Genomic DNA, 19,677 nt, shown 5'->3' with positions numbered 1-19,677 from the left:
GACTATTAGAAAATAGTGAGAATTAGCAAAATAACCCTCCCCAAGACCCTGAAAAGTGAGTGCAAAGTGCACTAAAGTTCCCCTAAGGACAAAATAGTCGTGTTAGAGGGAGAATGCAAGGAAAACACAAATCAGCAATGCAACAACGATGGATTCCTGTCTGAGGGTACCTGTGGAACAAGGGGACCAAGTCCAAAAGTCACAAGCAGCTCGTAGCTGGGCAGATGCCCAAGAAATGCCAGCGGTTGGTGCAAAGAAGCTCTTACTAGGCTGAAGAGCTGTGAATACTGCAGGAGCGACAAGGGCTAGAGACTTCCCCTTTGGAGGATGGATCCCCCACGCCTTGGAGAGTCGTGCAGAAGTGTTTTCCCGCCGGATGGACGCCAACAAGCCTTGCTACACGCAAATCGTGCGTTTGGCGTTTTTGGACGCTGCTGGGGCCCAGGAGGGACCAGGAGGTCGCAAATTGGACCTGCAGAGAGAGGGGACGTCGAGCAAGACAAAGAGCCCTCACTGAAGCAGGTAGCACCCGGAGAAGTGCCAGAAACAGGCACTACGAGGATGCGTGAAACGGTGCTCGCCGAAGTTGCACAAAGGAGTCCCACGTCGCCGGAGACCAACTTAGAAAGTCATGCAATGCAGGTTAGAGTGCCGTGGACCCAGGCTTGGCTGTGCACACAGGATTTCCGCCGGAAGTGCACAGGGGCCGGAGAAGCTTGCAAAGTCGCGGTTCCCAGCAATGCAGCCCAGCGAGGTGAGGCAAGGACTTACCTCCACTAAACTTGGGCTGAAGAGTCACTGGACTGTGGGGGTCACTTGGACGGTGTCGCTGGATTCGAGGGACCTCGCTCGTCGTGCTGAGAGGAGACCCAAGGGACCGGTAATGCAGCTTTTTGGTGCCTGCGGTTGCAGGGGGAAGATTCCGTCGACCCACGGGAGATTTCTTCGGAGCTTCTGGTGCAGAGAGGAGGCAGACTACCCCCACAGCATGCACAAGCAGGAAAACAGTCGAGAAGGCGGCAGGATCAGCGTTACAGAGTTGCAGTAGTCGTCTTTGCTACTATGTTGCAGGTTTGCAGGCTTCCAGCGCGGTCAGCGGTCGATTCCTTATCAGAAGGTGAAGAGGGAGATGCAGAGGAACTCGGCTGAGCTCATGCATTCGTTATCTAAAGTTTCCCCAGAGACAGAGACCCTAAATAGCCAGAAAAGAGGGTTTGGCTACCTAGGAGAGAGGAAAGGCTACTAACACCTGAAGGAGCCTATCACAAGGAGTCTCTGACGTCACCTGGTGGCACTGGCCACTCAGAGCAGTCCAGTGTGCCAGCAGCACCTCTGTTTCCAAGATGGCAGAGGTCTGGAGCACACTGGAGGAGCTCTGGACACCTCCCAGGGGAGGTGCAGGTCAGGGGAGTGGTCACTCCCCTTTCCTTTGTCCAGTTTCGCGCCAGAGCAGGGGCTAAGGGGTCCCTGGACCGGTGTAGACTGGCTTATGCAGAATTGGGCACATCTGTGCCCAACAAAGCATTTCCAGAGGCTGGGGGAGGCTACTCCTCCCCTGCCTTCACACCATTTTCCAAAGGGAGAGGGTGTTACACCCTCTCTCAGAGGAAGTTCTTTGTTCTGCCATCCTGGGCCAGGCCTGGCTGGACCCCAGGAGGGCAGATGCCTGTCTGAGGGGTTGGCAGCAGCAGCAGCTGCAGTGAAACCCCAGGAAGGGCAGTCTGGCAGTACCAGGGTCTGTGCTACAGACCACTGGGATCATGGAATTGTACCAACAATGCCAGGATGGCATAGAGGGGGCAATTCCATGATCATAGACATGTTACATGGCCATATTCGGAGTTACCATGGTGAAGCTACATATAGGTAGTGACCTATATGTAGTGCACGCGTGTAATGGTGTCCCCGCACTCACAAAGTTCAGGGAATTGGCTCTGAACAATGCGGGGGCACCTTGGCTAGTGCCAGGGTGCCCTCACACTAAGTAACTTTGCACCTAACCTTTACCAGGTAAAGGTTAGACATATAGGTGACTTATAAGTTACTTAAGTGCAGTGTAAAATGGCTGTGAAATAACGTGGACGTTATTTCACTCAGGCTGCAGTGGCAGGCCTGTGTAAGAATTGTCAGAGCTCCCTATGGGTGGCAAAAGAAATGCTGCAGCCCATAGGGATCTCCTGGAACCCCAATACCCTGGGTACCTCAGTACCATATACTAGGGAATTATAAGGGTGTTCCAGTAAGCCAATGTGAATTGGTAAAATTGGTCACTAGCCTGTTAGTGACAATTTGAAAGTAATGAGAGAGCATAACCATTGAGGTTCTGGTTAGCAGAGCCTCAGTGAGACAGTTAGGCACCACACAGGGAACATATACATGCACACCTATGAGCACTGGGGCCCTGTGTTTCAGGGTCCCAGTGACACATACATATAGGCCACAAACTTATGAGCACTGGGGTCCTGACCAGCAGGATCCCAGTGACACATAACAAACATACTGAAAACATAGTGTTTTCACTGTGAGCACTGAGGCCTGGCTATCAGGATCCCAGTGAGACAGTGAAAACAGTGACAAACACCCTGACATACACTCACAAACAGGCCAAAAGTGGGGGTAACAAGGCTAGAAAGAGGCTACCTTCTCACAGGATGTCCCACGTCGTGAAGAAGCTTGCAGAGGTGTTCCCACGCAGAAAGACTGCAAACAAGCCTTGCTAGCTGCAAGGGTTGCGGTTAGGATTTTTGGATGCTGCTGTGGCCCAGGAGGGACCAGGATGTCGCCACTTGGATGAGGAGACAGAGGGGGCGCCCAGCAAGTCAGGGAGACCTCACAGAAGCAGGCAGCACCCACACAAGTACTGGAACAGGCACTTAGAAAAGGAGTGAACTGGAGTCCACCCAAAGTCACAAAAGGGAGTCCCACGACGCCGGAGGACAACTCAGAAGGTTGTGCACTGCAGGTTAGAGTATCGGGGACCCAGGCTTGGCTGTGCACAAAGGAAATCCTGGAAGAGTGCACAGGAGCCGGAGCAGCTGCAAATCACGCAGTACCCAGCAAAGCAGTCTAGAGTGGGGAGGCAAGGACTTACCTCCACCAAACTTGGACTGAAGAGTCACTGGACTGTGGGAGTCACTTGGACAGAGTTGCTGAGTTCCAGGGACTACGCTCGTTGTGCTGAGAGGGGACCCAGAGGACCGGTGATGCAGTCTTTTGTTGCCTGCGGTTGCAGGGGGAAGATTCCGTCGACCCACGGGATATTTCTTCAGAGCTTCTGGTGCAAGAAGGAGGCAGGCTACCCCCAGAGCATGCACCACCAGGAAACAGGCGAGAAAGCCAGCAGGATGAAGCGATACAAGGTTGCAGTAGTCGTCTTTGCTACTTTGTTGCGGTTTTGCAGGCGTCCTGAGCAGTCAGCGGTCGATCCTTTGGCAGAAGGTGAAGAGGGAGATGCAGAGGAACTCTGGTGAGCTCTTGCAATCAGTATCTGAAGAATTCCCCAAAGCAGAGACCCGAAATAGCCAGAAAAGGAGGTTTGGCTACCTAGGAAGGAGGATAGGCTAGTAAGAAAGGTAAGAGCCTATCAGAAGGAGTCTCTGACGTCACCTGATGGCACCGACCACTCAGAGCAGTCCAGTGTGCCAGCAACACCTCTGTTTCCAAGATGGCAGAGGTCTGGGGCACACTGGAGGAGCACTGGGCACCTCCCCTGGGAGGTGCAGGTCAGGGGAGTGGTCACTCCCCTTTTCTTTGTCCAGTTTCGCGCCAGAGTAGGGCTGGGGGATCCCTAAACCGGTGTAGACTGGCTTATGCAGAGATGGGCAGCATCTGTGCCCATCAAAGCATTTCCAGAGGCTGGGGGAGGCTACTCCTCCCCAGCCTTCACAACTATTTCCAAAGGGAGAGGGTGTTACACCCTCTCTCAGAGGAAATCCTTTGTTCTGCCTTCCTGGGCCAAGGTTGCCTGGACCCCAGGAGGGCAGAAACCTGTCTGAGGGGTTGGCAGCAGCAGCAGCTGCAGTGGAGACCCCGGAAAGGCAGTTTGTCAGTACCCGGGTTCTGTGCTAGAGACCCGGGGGATCATGGAATTGTCTCCCCAATGCCAAAATGGCATTGGGATGACAATTCCATGATGTTAGACATGTTACATGGCCATGTTCGGAGTTACCATTGTGACGCTATACATAGGTAGTGACCTATGTATAGCGCACGCGTGAAATGGTGTCCCCGCACTCACAAAGTCCGGGGAATTTGCCCTGAACAATGTGGGGGCACCTTGGCTAGTACCAGGGTGCCCACACACTAAGTAACTTTGCACCCAACCTTCACCAGGTGAAGGTTAGACATATAGGTGACTTATAAGTTACTTAAGTGCAGTGGTAAATGGCTGTGAAATAACGTGGACGTTATTTCACTCAGGCTGCACTGGCAAGCCTGTGTAAGAATAGTCAGATCTCCCTATGGGTGGCAAAAGAAATGCTGCAGCCCATAGGGATCTCCTGGAACCCCAATACCCTGGGTACCTCAGTACCATATACTAGGGAATTATAAGGGTGTTCCAGTATGCCAATGTGAATTGGTGAAATTGGTCACTAGCCTGTTAGTGACAATTTGGAAAGCAGAGAGAGCATAACCACTGAGGTTCTGGTTAGCAGAGCCTCGGTGAGACAGTTAGTCATCACACAGGGAACACATACAGGGCACACTTATGAGCACTGGGGCATTGCCTGGCAGGGTCCCAGTGACACATAGACTAAAACAACATATATACAGCGAACTATGGGGGTAACATGCCAGGTAAGATGGTACTTTCCTACACAAGATAGCAGCCCACTGCCTTTGAGGGACCAACTGTACCATACAGGCCTTCTCAAGTGCAGCAAACCACTGGTTAATGTCATCCCCCTCCCTGTAAGGGGGAACCCTCTTATGCAGGTTTCTGGAATATTGCGATCTAACAGGATTACTATCAAAAACACTGCTGCTGCCACCATCGGGAACTAACCCCAATCTCTGCCTTTGCCTCTCTACATCCAGAGATTCCCTGTCTAAGGCCAGCTCCTGCAGTTTAAGCTTCAGCCTGGCCTCTTCCAACCTCACCTTTCTGAGTTCCATTTCCATTAAGTTATCCTCAGGGTGGGAGGCTTGGGAATGGTGAGATACAGAGGAAATAAGGGAATTGGCAGAGAGAGACCTGTCCCTAACTGGCTGGACCCTAGTAACCTGGCCTTTAGGAGTGAAAGGTGCCCTACTAATGTGTGACCCCCTCCCACTACCAGTGTCACTAGGTGGCCTGCTAGGTGGCAGGTCTTTGGAAGAACCCTCCCCAGTCTCTTCAGAGAACTCCTCTGAGTCTGACTGGGGACCCTCCCCTGCTACCTCCTGTTCCTGGGATGGGCCAGACTGGTTCTGGTCACTTTCTAGGAGAAGGTTAAAGAGAAATCCTTGGTAGGATTCTTACCAATGCTTAAACCTCTTTCTATGCAGAGACCCCTCAAACTTTTAAAGTTTAAACTCTCATAGGTTGTTTGAACAATTTTGAGAGTGAACTCTACTGCAGATATGATAGAAAAGGTTTAAGACAGAGAGAGAAAAAGTTTTTGAACTTTTGAAAGCACAGAGAAAAAAAAGTTTTCAATTTTTTGAAAACTTTTAAAAGGTTTCAGAACTTTTCAGAAACTTTGTAGAAAGTTTTATAGCAGAACAGTAAACTGTTTTGGTTCAATGTGTATATATTGAATTATTTGGTATATGTTTTTCTTATGAACAGTACCAATGACAAAGTGGTAAAGCAGTTACAAGTGCTTATCCCACCGCTGCCACCAATGTAGGATGCTGGCCTGGCTTATAGTGGGTACCTTGTGGTACTTACACCTTGTGCCAGGTCCAGTTATCCCTTATTAGTAGAATAGAGGTGTTCTAGCAGCTTAGGCTGCTAGAGGTAGCTATAGCAGAGCAGCTTAGGCTGAACTAGGAGACATGCAAAGATCCTACTATACCACTTATATCATATAGCACTATATCATAAGAAAACACAATACTCAGAGTTACTAAAAATAAAGGTACTTTATTTTAGTGACAATATGCCAAAAGTATCTCAGAGGATATACTCCCTTAGAAGGTAAGTAATATACACAAAATATATAGACATATACCAAAATCTGGTAAGTAACAGTTAGAAAAGTAGTGCAAACAATGTAGAACCACAATAGAATGCAATAGGGAGAAATAGGCCTAGGGGCAACACAAACCATATACTCCAAAAGTGGAATGCGAACCACGAATGGACCCCAGGCCTAGTGTAGTGTGTAGAGGGTCGCTGGGAGTGTAAGAAAACACTAAGGGTGTCCAAGATACTCCATCCCAAGACCCTGAAAAGTAGGAGTAAAGTTACCCTACTACCCCAGAAAGACTGTAAAGTCAAGATAGGGGATTCTGCAAGGACAACAACTGACTGCAAAACACTGAAGACAGATTCCTGGACCTGAGGACCTGTAAAGGAAGCGGACCAAGTCCAAGAGTCATGCAAGTGTCCGGGGGGGCAGGAGCCCACTAAACTTCGGATGAAGATGAAAAGGGCTGCCGCCGGGTGGAACCTGCTAGCACTGGCCACTCAGAGCTGTCCATTGTGCCCTCACACCTCTGCATCCAAGATGGCAGAGGTCTGGGACACACTGGAGGAGCTCTGGGCACCTCCCCTGGGAGGTGCTGGTCAGGGGAGTGGTCACTCCCCTTTCCTTTGTCCAGTTTCGCGCCAGAGCACAGCTTGGGGGATCCCTTAACCGGTGTAGACTGGCTTATGCAGAGAGTGCACCATCTGTGCCCTTCAAAGCATTTCCAGAGGCCAGGAGAGGCTACTCCTCCCAGGACCTTCACACCTATTTCCAAAGGGAGAGGGTGTAACACCCTCTCTCAGAGGAAATCCTTTGTTCTGCGTTCCTGGGACTGGGCTGCCCAGACCCCAGGAGTTCAGAACCCTGTCTGTGGGGTGGCAGCTGCGGTAGCTGCAGTGAAAATTCCAGAGAGCTGGTTTGGCAGTACCCGGGGTCCATAGTGGAGCCCCGGGGATGCATGGGATTGGCACCCCAATACCATATTTGGCATGGGGGACAATTCCATGATCTTAGACATGTTACATGGCCATATTCGGAGTTACCATTGTGAAGCTACATATAGGTATTGACCTATATGTAGTGCACATGTGTAATGGTGTCCCCGCACTCACAAAGTCTGGTGAAATTGCCCTGAACTATGTGGGGGCACTATGGCTAGTGTCAGGGTGCCCTCACACTTAGTAACTTGGCACCTGACCTTCACCAAGTGAGGGTTAGACATATAGGTGACTTATAAGTTACTTAAGTGCAGTGTAAAATGGCTGTGAAATAACGTGGACATTATTTCACTCAGGCTGCAGTGGCAGTCCTGTGTAAGAATTGTCTGAGCTCCCTATGGGTGGCAAAAGAAATGCTGCAACCCATAGCGATCTCCTGCAACCCCAAAACCCTGGGTACCTAGGTACCATATACTAGGGGATTATAAGGGTGTTCCAGTGTGTAGGAGGCTGGACTGGCTTGTAGTGAGTACCAAGGGGTACTTGCACCTTGCACCAGGCCCAGTTATCCCTTATTAGTGTATAGGGTGTCTAGCAGCTTAGGCTGATAGATAATGGTAGCTTAGCAGAGCAGCTTAGGCTGAACTAGGAGACGTGTGAAGCTACTACAGTACCACTTAGTGTCATATGCACAATATCATAAGAAAACACAATACACAGTTATACTAAAAATAAAGGTACTTTATTTTTATGACAATATGCCAAAGTATCTTAGAGTGTACCCTCAATGAGAGGATAGGAAATATACACAAGATATATATACACAATAGCAAAAATATGCAGTATAGTCTTAGAAAACAGTGCAAACAATGTATAGTTACAATAGGATGCAATGGGGAAACATAGGGATAGGGGAAACACAAACCATATACTCCAAAAGTGGAATGCGAACCATGAATGGACCCCAAACCTATGTGACCTTGTAGAGGGTCGCTGGGACTATTAGAAAATAGTGAGAGTTAGAAAAATAACCCTCCCAAGACCCTGAAAAGTGAGTGCAAAGTGCACTAAAGTTCCCCTAAGGACAAAGAAGTCGTGTTAGAGGAATAATGCAGGAAAGACACACACCAGCAATGCAACAACTGTGGATTTCCAATCTAGGGTACCTGTGGAACAAGGGGACCAAGTCCAAAAGTCACAAGCAAGTCGGAGATGGGCAAATGCCCAGGAAATGCCAGCTGCGGGTGCAAAGAAGCTTCTACTGGACAGAAGAAGCTGAGGTTTCTGCAGGAACGAAAAGGGCTAGAGACTTCCCCTTTGGTGGACGGATCCTTCTCGCTGTGGAGAGTCGTGCAGAAGTGTTTTCCCGCCGAAATAACGCCAACAAGCCTTGCTAGCTGCAAATCGTGCGGTTAGCGTTTTTGGACGCTGCTGAGGCCCAGGAAGGACCAGGAGGTCGCAAATTGGACCAGCAGAGAGAGGGGAAGTCGAGCAAGACAAGGAGCCCTCTCTGAAGCAGGTAGCACCCGGAGAAGTGCCAGAAACAGGCACTACGAGGATGCGTGAAACGGTGCTCACCCGAAGTCGCACAAAGGAGTCCCACGTCGCCGGAGACCAACTTAGAAAGTCGTGCAATGCAGGTTAGAGTGCCGTGGACCCAGGCGTGGCTGTGCACAAAGGATTTCCGCCGGAAGTGCACAGGGGCCGGAGTAGCTGCAAAAGTCGCGGTTCCCAGCAATGCAGCCCAGCGAGGTGAGGCAAGGACTTACCTCCACCAAACTGGGACTGAAGAGTCACTGGACTATGAGGGTCACTTGGACAGAGTCGCTGGATTGGAGGGACCTCGCTCGTCGTGCTGAGAGGAGACCCAAGGGACCGGTAATGCAGCTTTTTGGTGCCTGCGGTTGCAGGGGGAAGATTCCGTCGACCCACAGGAGATTTCTTCGGAGCTTCTGGTGCAGAGAGGAGGCAGACTACCCCCACAGCATGCACAAGCAGGAAAACAGTCGAGAAGGCGGCAGGATCAGCGTTACAGAGTTGCAGTAGTCGTCTTTGCTACTATGTTGCAGGTTTGCAGGCTTCCAGCGCGGTCAGCAGTCGATTCCTTGGCAGAAGGTGAGAGAGAGATGCAGAGGAACTCGGATGAGCTCTTGCATTCGTTATCTAAAGTTTCCCCAGAGACAGAGACCCTAAATAGCCAGAAAAGAGGGTTTGGCTACCTAGGAGAGAGGATAGGCTACTAACACCTGAAGGAGCCTATCAGAAGGAGTCTCTGACGTCAACTGGTGGCACTGGCCACTCAGAGCAGTCCAGTGTGCCAGCAGCACCTCTGTTTCCAAGATGGCAGAGGTCTGGAGCACACTGGAGGAGCTCTGGACACCTCCCAGGGGAGGTGCAGGTCAGGGGAGTGGTCACTCCCCTTTTCTTTGTCCTGTTTCACGCCAGAGCAGGGGCTAAGGGGTCCCTGAACCGGTGTAGACTGGCTTATGCAGAATTGGGCACATCTGTGCCCAAGAAAGCATTTCCAGAGGCTGGGGGAGGCTACTCCTCCCCTGCCTTCACACCATTTTCCAAAGGGAGAGGGTGTCACACCCTCTCTCAGAGGAAGTTCTTTGTTCTGCCATCCTAGGCCAGGCCTGGCTGGACCCCAGGAGGGCAGATGCCTGTCTGAGGGGTTGGCAGCAGCAGCAGCTGCAGTGAAACCCCAGGAAGGGCAGTTTGGCAGTACCAGGGTCTGTGCTACAGACCACTGGGATCATGGGATTGTGCCAACTATGCCAGGATGGCATAGAGGGGGCAATTCCATGATCATAGACATGTTACATGGCCATATTCGGAGTTACCGTTGTGAAGCTACATATAGGTAGTGACCTATATGTAGTGCACGCGTGTAATGGTGTCCCCGCACTCACAAAGTTCAGTGATTTGGCTCTGAACAATGCGGGGGCACCTTGGCTAGTGCCAGGGTGCCCTCACACTAAGTAACTTTGCACCTAACCTTTACCAGGTAAAGGTTAGACATATAGGTGACTTATAAGTTACTTAAGTGCAGTGTAAAATGGCTGTGAAATAACGTGGACGTTATTTCACTCAGGCTGCAGTGGCAGGCCTGTGTAAGAATTGTCAGAGCTCCCTATGGGTGGCAAAAGAAATGCTGCAGCCCATAGGGATCTCCTGGAACCCCAATACCCTGGGTACCTCAGTACCATATACTAGGGAATTATAAGGGTGTTCCAGTAAGCCAATGTAAATTGGTAAAAATGGTCACTAGCCTGTTAGTGACAATTTGGAAAGAAATGAGAGAGCATAACCACTGAGGTTCTGATTAGCAGAGCCTCAGTGAGACAGTTAGTCACTACACAGGTAACACATTCAGGCACACTTATGAGCACTGGGGCCCTGGGTTACCAGGGTCCTACTGACACATACAACTAAAACAACATATATACAGTGAAAAATGGGGGTAACATGCCAGGCAAGATGGTACTTTCCTACACAGTGTGCCATTTAGAATTGGTGAAAATGGTCACTAGCCTATAGTGACAATTTTAAAGGCAGCGAGAGCATAAGAACTGAGGTTCTGATTAGCAGAGCCTCAGTGACACAGTTAGTCACTACACAAGGACACACATTCAGGCCACAAACTATGAGCACTGGGGTCCTGGCTACCAGGATCCCAGTGCTGTAAGAGGCTGGCCTGGCTTGTAGTGGGTACCAAGGGGTACTTACACTCTGTACCAGGTCCAGTTATCCCTTATTAGTGCAGAAGAGGTGTTTCTAGCAGCTTAGGCTGATAGAAGGTAGCTATAGCAGAGCAGCTTAGGCTGAACTAGGAGACAAGCAAAGCTCCTACTATACCACTGGTCTCATATACACAATATCATAAGAAAACACAATACACAGATATACTAAAAATAAAGGTACTTTATTTTTATGACAATATGCCAAAAGTATCTCAGTGAGTACCCTCAGTATGAGGATGCCAAATATACACAAAATATATGTACACAATACCAAAAATATGCAGTAAAAGGAAGTAATGCAAGCAATGTAAAGTTACAGTAGATTGCAATAGGAACCCATAGGTATAGGGGCAACACAAACCATATACTCCAAAAGTTGAATGCGAACCACGAATGGACACCAAACCTATGTGAGCTTGTAGAGGGTCACTGGGACTGTAAGAAAACAGTGAGGGTTAGAAAAATAGCCCACCCCAAGACCCTGAAAAGTAGGTGTAAAGTGCACCTATAACCCCCAGAGAGCACAGAAGTCGTGATAGGGGGATTCTGCAAGGAAGGCCAACACCAGCAATACAACAACAGTGGATTTCCGGACCAGAGTACCTGTGAAACAAGGGGACCAAGTCCAAGAGTCGCAACAATGTCGAGAGAGGGCAGATGCCCAGGAAATGCCAGCTGAGGGTGCAAAGAAGCTGCCACCGGATGGTAGAAGCTGTGGAATCTGCAAGAACGAAGAGGGCTAGAAACTTCCCCTTTGGAGGATGGATGTCGCACGTCGTGAAGAAGCTTGCAGAGGTGTTCCTACGCAGAAAGACCGCAAACAAGCCTTGCTAGCTGCAAGGGTCGCGGTTAGGGTTTTTGGATGCTGCTGTGGCCCGGGAGGGACCAGGATGTTGCCACTTGGATGAGGAGACAGAGGGGGCGCCCAGCAAGTCAGGGAGCCCTGACAGAAGCAGGCAGCACCTGCAGAAGTACTGGAACAGGCACTTGGAAGAGGAGTGAACCGGAGTCCACCCGAAGTCAGAAAAGGGAGTCCCACGACGCCGGAAGATAACTCAGCAGGTTGTGCACTGCAGGTTAGAGTGTTGGGGACCCAGGCTTGGCTGTGCATGAAGGAAATCCTGGAAAAGTACACAGGAGCCGGAGCAGCTGCAAATTACGTGGTACCCAGCAATGCAGTCTAGTGTGGGAAGGCTAGGACTTACCTCCACCAAACTTGGACTAAAGAGTCACTGGACTGTGGGAGTCACTTGGACAGAGTTGCTGAGTTCCAGGGGCCACGCTCGTCGTGCTGAGAGGGGACCCAGAGGACCGGTGATGCAGTCTTTTGTTGCCTGCGGTTGCAGGGGGAAGATTCAGTCGACCCACTGGAGATTTCTTCAGAGCTCCTGGTGCAAGAAGGAGGCAGGCTACCCCCAGAGCATGCACCACCGGGAAACAGTCGAGAAGGCGGCAGGAAAAGCGATACAAGGTTGCAGTAGTCGTCTTTGCTACTTTGTTGCGGTTTTGCAGGCGTCCTGAGCAGTCAGCGGTCGATCCTTTGGCAGAAGGTGAAGACAGAAGTGCAGAGGAACTCTGGTGAGCTCTTGCATTCGGTATCTGAACAATTCCCCAAAGCAGAGACCCTAAATAGCTAGAAAAGGAGGTTTGGCTACCTAGGAAGGAGGATAGGCTAGTAACACAGGTAAGAGCCTATCAGAAGGAGTCTCTGACGTCACCTGCTGGCCCTGGCCACTCAGAGCAGTCCAGTGTGCCAGCAAACTTCTGAATCCAAGATGGCAGAGGTCTGGGGCACGCTGGAGGAGCTCTGGGCACCTCCCCTGGGAGGTGCAGGTCAGGGGAGTGGTCACTCCCCTTTCCTTTGTCCAGTTTCGTGCCAGAGCAGGGCTGGGGGATCCCTGAAAGGGTGTAGACTGGCTTATGCAGAGATGGGCACCATCTGTGCCCATCAAAGCATTTCCAGAGGCTGGGGGAGGCTACTCTTCCCCAGCCCTGACACCTTTTTCCAAAGGGAGAGGGTGTAACACCCTCTCTCTGAGGAAGTCCTTTGTTCTGCCTTCCTGAGCCAGGCCTGGCTGGACCCCAGGAGGGCAGAAACCTGCCTGAGGGGTTGGCAGCAGCAGCAGCTGCAGTGAAACCCCGGGAAAGGTAGTTTGGCAGTACCCGGGACTGTGGTAGAGACTCGGGGGATCATGGAATTGTCTCCCCAATGCCAGAATGGCATTGTGGTGACAATTCCAAGATCTTAGACATGTTACATGGCCATGTTCGGAGTTACCATTGTGACGCTATACATAGGTAGTGACCTATGTATAGTGCACGCGTGAAATTGTGTCCCCGCACTCACAAAGTCTGGGGAACTTGCCCTGAACTATGTGGGGGCACCTTGGCTAGTGCCAGGGTGCCCACACACTAAGTAACTTAGCACCCAACCTTCACCAGGTGAAGGTTAGACATATGGGTGAATTATAAGTTACTTAAGTGCAGTGGTGAATGGCTGTGAAATAACGTGGACGTTATTTCACTCAGGCTCCAGTGGCAGGCCTGTGTGAAGAATTGTCAGAGCTCCCTATGGGTGGCAAAAGAAATGCTGCACGCCATAGGGATCTCCTGGAACCCCAATACCCTGGGTACCTCAGTACCATATACTAGGGAATTATAAGGGTGTTCCAGTATGCCAATGTGAATTAGTGAAATTGGTCACTAGCCTGTTAGTGATAATTTAGAAAGCAGAGAGAGCATAACCACTGAGGTTCTGGTTAGCAGAGCCTCAGTGAGACAGTTAGTCATCACACAGGGAACTCATACAGGGCACACTTAGGAGCACTGGGGCCCTGGCTGGCAGGGTCCCAGTGACACATACACTAAAACAACATATATACAGTGAAATATGGGGGTAACATGCCAGGCAAGATGGTACTTTCCTACACAACCCCCCCCCCCAAACGAAGGACAATATGACTAGCCATGACCTGATGAGTCTTCATTGTCTAAGGTGAAATATCTGGAGAGTCCATCTGCATTGGAGTGGGTACTCCCAGGTCTATGTTCCACTGTATAGTCCATTCCCTGTAGAGATATGGACCACCTCAACAATTTAGGGTTTTCACCTTTCATTTGTTTTAGCCAAAGTAGAGGTTTGTGGTCTGTCTGAACAATGAAGTGAGTGCCAAACAGGTATGGCCTCAACTGCCCAGACCACAGCAAAGGCCTCCCTCTCTATGGCAGACCAACACTTTTCTCTAGGGGTCAACCTCCTGCTGATAAAAGCAACAGGTTGATCTTGGCCCTCAGAATTGAGTTGTAAGACTGCCCCTACCCCTAATTCAGATGCATCAGTTTGAACAATGAATTTCTTAGATTAACATGGGCTTTTTAGGACAGGTGCAGTGCACATGGCCTGTTTCAGCTCCTCAAAAGCTTTCTGACAGCTAGCTGTCCACAATACCTTTCTAGGCATTTTCTTGGAAGTGAGGTCATTAACTGGGGCTGCTATGGAGCCATAGTTCTTAATGAACCTCCTGTAATACCCAGTGAGGCCTAAGAAGGCTCTCAACTGGGTCTGAGTTGTAGGGGGAACCCAATCTATGATAGTTTGGATTTTCCCCTGAAGTGGTGCAATCTGTTCTCCACCTACCAGGTGTCCCAGATAAACCACTTTCCACTGCCCTATCTGGCACTTTGAAGCCTTGATAGTGAGGCCTGCCTTTTGCAGGGCCTCCAAAGCTTTCCATAGGTGGACCAGGTGATCATCCCAGGTGGAGCTAAAGACAGCTATATCATCTAGATGTGCTGCACTAAAAGCCTCCAACCCTTGCAGGACTGTATTCACCAAACCAAAGGGCATTAATGTGAATTGGTAGTGCCCTCCAATAGTCGAAAATGCAGTTTTTGCTTTAGCATCCTCTGATAACTTGATCTGCCAATACCCTGTAGTCAAATCAAAGGTGCTTAGATACTTGGCAGAAGCCAGTGTATCTATGAGCTCATCTGCCCTGGGTATAGGGTGAGCATCAGTTTTAGTTACCTGGTTGAGACCTCTGTAATCTACACAAAACCTCATCTCTCTTTTCCCATCTTTAGACTGAGGTTTTGGTACAAGCACCACAGGAGAGGCCCATGGGCTTTCAGAATGTTCAACCACTCCTAGTTCTAACATTTTCTGGACCTCTTGCTTTATGCAGTCCCTGACATGGTCAGGCTGCCTATAGATCTTACTTTTGACAGGTAAACTGTCCCCAGTATCTATAGTGTGCTCACACCAAGAAGTGGTACCTGGCACAGTAGAGAAGAGTTCAGAGAATTGATCTAGGAGATTTATGCAATTATCTTTCTGCTCAGCAGTAAGACAATCAGCCAAAACTACACCTTCCACAAGAGCATCCTCTTCTGTGGAAGAGAAGAGATCAGGGAGAGGGTCACTCTCTTCTTCCTGTCCTTCATCTGTTGCCATGAGCAGGGTGATATCAGCCCTGTCATAGTAGGGTTTCAGGCGATTGACATGGAGCACCCTAAGGGGACTCCTGGCAGTGCCCAGGTCAACCAAGTAGGTGACCTTGCCCTTCGTTTCAACAATGAGATGGGGTCCACTCCATTTGTCTTGGAGTGCTCTTGGGGCCACAGGATCCAATACCCACACCTTCTGTCCTGGTTGCTACTGAATCAGAACAGCCTTCTGGTCATGCCATTGCTTTTGGAGCTCTTGGCTGGCCTGAAGGTTTTTACTGGCCTTTTTCATGTACTCAGCCATTCTGGATCTTAGGCCAAGTACATAGTCCACTATGTCTTGTTAGGAGCTTTTAAAGGTTGTTCCCAGCCCTCCTTTACAAGTGTTAGAGGACCTCTTACAGGGTGTCCAAATAGGATTTCAAAGGGGCTGAAGCCCACTCCTTTCTGGGGTACCTCCCTGTAAGCAAAAAGGAGGCAAGGTAATAGGACATCCCATCTCCTCCTGAGTTTTTCAGAGAGTCCTATTATCATTCCTTTGAGAGTTTTATTAAACCTCTCTACCAGTCCATTTGTTTGTGGATGATAAGGTGTGGTGAATTTGTATGTTACACCACATTCCTTGCACATGGCCTTCAAGTATGCAGACATAAAGTTGCTACCCCTGTCTGATACAACCTCTTTTGGGAAACCCACCCTGGAAAAGATTACCAGGAGGGCTTTTATCACTGCAGGAACTGTAGTGGTCCTTAGAGGAATAGCTTCAGGATATCTTGTGGCATGGTCCACTACCACCAAGATAAACCTATTGCCTGAAGCAGTAGGAGGGTCAAGGGGGCCAACTATGTCAACCCCTACCCTTTCAAAGGGAACCCCAACCACAGGCAGTGGAATAAGGGGAACCTTTGGAGTGCCACCAGTATTGCCACTGGCTTGGCAGGTCATACAGGACTTACAAAAGTATTTTGTGTCCTCTGATATCCTAGGCCAGTGAAACAGGGGGACAAGCCTTTCCCATGTTTTAATCTGACCCAAATGTCCAGCCAAGGGAATGTCGTGGGCCAGAGTTAGGAGGAACTCTCTGTACTGCAGGGGAATGACCAATCTCCTGGCTCCTCCAGGTTTTGGATCCCTTGCCTCTGTGTACAAGAGGTTGTCCTCCCAGTAAACTCTATGTGAGTCACTGACGTCCCCATTCTGCTGTTTGACAGCTTGCTCTCTTAGACCCTCTAATGTGGGACAGGATTGCTGTGCCACACTCAGCTCCTCCCTGGCAGGCCCCCCTCCACCCAAAAGCTCAGCAGTGTCTGCTGCCAGCTCCTCTGGTGAAGGTTCTGCACAGGGGGGGAAATTCTTCTTCCTCAGAAGTTGAATCATCTGTAGAGGGAGGGAGGGATAGTGGGTAGGGATTTACCCTTACTAACCCTAGCTTTAGGGAGCACTTGGTTCATTGTTCCTGGATCCAAGTCTACCTGTCCTTTTTGCTTTTTGGCCTGAGCCCTTGTCAACGCAAAAATATGCCCAGGAATGCCCAGCATTGCTGCATGAGCCTCCAACTCCACTTCTGCCCAAGCTGATGTCTCTAAATCGTTCCCTAGTAGACAGTCTACAGGTAAATCTGAGGCAACCACAACTTTCTTTGGACCAGTAACCCCACCCCCCAGTTGAGATTTACAACAGCCATGGGGTGGCTAAGAGTGTTGTTATGAGAGTCTGTCACTTGGTACTGGTGACCAAGTAGGTGTTGTTCAGGGTGTACCAGTTTCTCTATTACCATGGTAACACTGGCACCTGTGTCCCTGTAGGCCTGAACCTCAACACCATTTATTAGGGGAAGTTGCTTGTACTTATCCATATTAAGGGGACAAGCAACCAAGGTGGCCACATCAATGGCACCTTCAGAGACTAACACAGCCTCTGTGGTCTCCCTAACAAGACCAACCCCAACTAATTTACCAAAAGTGAGCCCAGCTACTCCTTTGGATTGGCTATTAGTAGGTTTGCTCCCACCACCACTGCTATTACTAGGGGCACTAGAGGTTGCAGTAGGGGTTGTGGTAGTGGGAGGCTTGGTGCTTTTCTTTGGACAACTGGCATCAGTTGTCCAATGGCCTTTTACTTTACATAAATAGCACCATGTTTTTTTTACTTGATTAGAAGAGGGTTTGGACCCACCACCCCCACCAGAGTGTTTTTGTGGGCCTGATGAAGACTCATTTTTAGATTTGTCCCCACCCTTGTCTGAAGACTTACCATCCTTCTTCTTGCCATCCTTGTCACCCCCTGTATGAACTTTTCTGTTCACTCTTGTTCTGACCCATTTGTCTGCCTTCTTTCCCAATTCTTGGGGAGAGGTCAGATCTGAGTCCACTAGATATTGGTGTAACAACTAAGACACACAGTTATTCAGAATATGCTCTCTCAGGATCAGATTATACAGGCTTTCATAGTCAGAAACTTTACTGCCATGTAACCACCCCTCCAATGCCTTCACTGAATAGTCAACAAAGTCTACCCAGTCTTGTGAGGACTCTTTTCTGGTTTCTCTGAACTTAATCCTGTATTGTTCAGTGGTTAAGCCAAATCCATCCAAGAGTGCATTCTTCAAAACTGTAAAATTATTGGCATCACTTTCCTTCACAGTAAGGAGCCTATCCCTACCCTGTCCACTGAAAGATAACCATAGGATAGCAGCCCACTGCCTTTGAGGGACCCCCTTTACCATACAGGCCCTCTCAAGTGCAGCAAACCACTTGTTAATTTCATCCCCCTCCTTGTAAGGGGGAACTATCTTATGCAGATTCCTAGAATCATGCTCTCTCACAGGATTGCTATCTGGAATACTGCTGCTGCCACCATGGGGTCCAAACCCCAACCTCTGTCTCTCTTTTTCTAAGTTTAGGCATTCCCTGTCTAGAGCCAGCTGTTGCTGTTTAAGCTTCAGCCTGGTCTCTTCCACTCTCAACTTATTGAGTTCCCTTTCTAACATCTTGTCATCAGGGTGGGTGGGTTGGGAATGTTTTGACACAGAAGAAAGATTTGAATGAGCAGAGGGAGACCTGTCCCTAACAGTTGGCACCCTAACAACCTGGCCTCCAGGAACAAAAACATCCCTACTATGATGGGAGCTTCCATTACTACTAGCATTGCTAGGTGGTCTGCTAAGGGGCAGATTAGGACGGGAACCCTGCAACACTCCTACTGGGGGCTCCCTTGAGTCAGAGTGTGAGCTATCTCCTAACTTCTCAATTGAACTGCCAGCTAAGGCCTTATCATTCTCAATGAGCATGTTAGACAATAATTCTCTAGAAGGGTCCTTTCCTACCACTAAACCTCTATCAATGCAGAGACTCCTTAGGCTCTTAAAGTTAAGGTGGTCATAAGCTGTATTGACCAAATTAAGAGGAATTCCTACACCAGACATGAGAGAAAAAGGTTTAGAGACAGATGAAAGAGAGAACAAGTTTCTGGACTTTTTAAGGAAACAGAAAAAATACTTTTTCAACTTTTTAGAAACTTTTAGAAAGTTTAGAGGTGCTTTTCAGCACTTAGCAGATAGTGTAAGAGAAGAAAAGCAAAACTTTTTGGTTAGGTGAACATACACTGAACTTGTTTTGTATATTATTCTCTTATGAAAAGTACACAATGACAAAGTGGTAAGTAGTTGCAAGTACTTATCCCACCGCTGCACAACCAATGTAGGAGGCTGGCCTGGCTTGTAGTGGGTACCAAGGGGTACTTACACTCTGTACCAGGTCCAGTTATCCCTTATTAGTGTAGAAGAGGTGTTTCTAGCAGCTTCGGCTGATAGAAGGTAGCTATAGCAGAGCAGCTTAGGCTGAACTAGGAGACATGCAAAGCTCCTACTATACCACTGGTGTCATATGCACAATATCATAAGAAAACACAATACACAGATATACTAAAAATAAAGGTACTTTATTTTTATGACAATATGCCAAAAGTATCTCAGTGAGTACCCTCAGTATGAGGATGCCAAATATACACAAGATATATGTACACAATACCAAAAATATGCAGTAATAGCAAAAGGAAGTAATGCAAGCAATGTAAAGTTACAGTAGATTGCAATAGGAGCACATAGGTATAGGGGCAACACAAACCATATACTCCAAAAGTGGAATGCGAACCACGAATGGACCCCAAACCTATGTGAGCTTGTAGAGGGTCACTGGGACTGTAAGAAAACAGTGAGGGTTAGAAAAATAGCCCACCCGAAGACCCTGAAAAGTAGGTGTAAAGTGCACATATAACCCCCAGAGAGCACAGAAGTCGTGATATGGGGATTCTGCAAGGAAGGCCAACACCAGCAATACAACAACAGTGGATTTCCGGACCAGAGTACCTGTGAAACAAGGGGACCAAGTCCAAGAGTCGCGACAATGTTGAGAGAGGGCAGATGCCCAGGAAATGCCA

The sequence above is a fragment of the Pleurodeles waltl genome, chromosome 4_2, assembly GCF_031143425.1.
Source record: "Pleurodeles waltl isolate 20211129_DDA chromosome 4_2, aPleWal1.hap1.20221129, whole genome shotgun sequence".
Lineage (NCBI taxonomy): Eukaryota > Metazoa > Chordata > Amphibia > Caudata > Salamandridae > Pleurodeles > Pleurodeles waltl.
The sequence above is the reverse complement of the archived record's forward strand: the minus strand, read 5'-3'. Positions refer to the sequence as shown.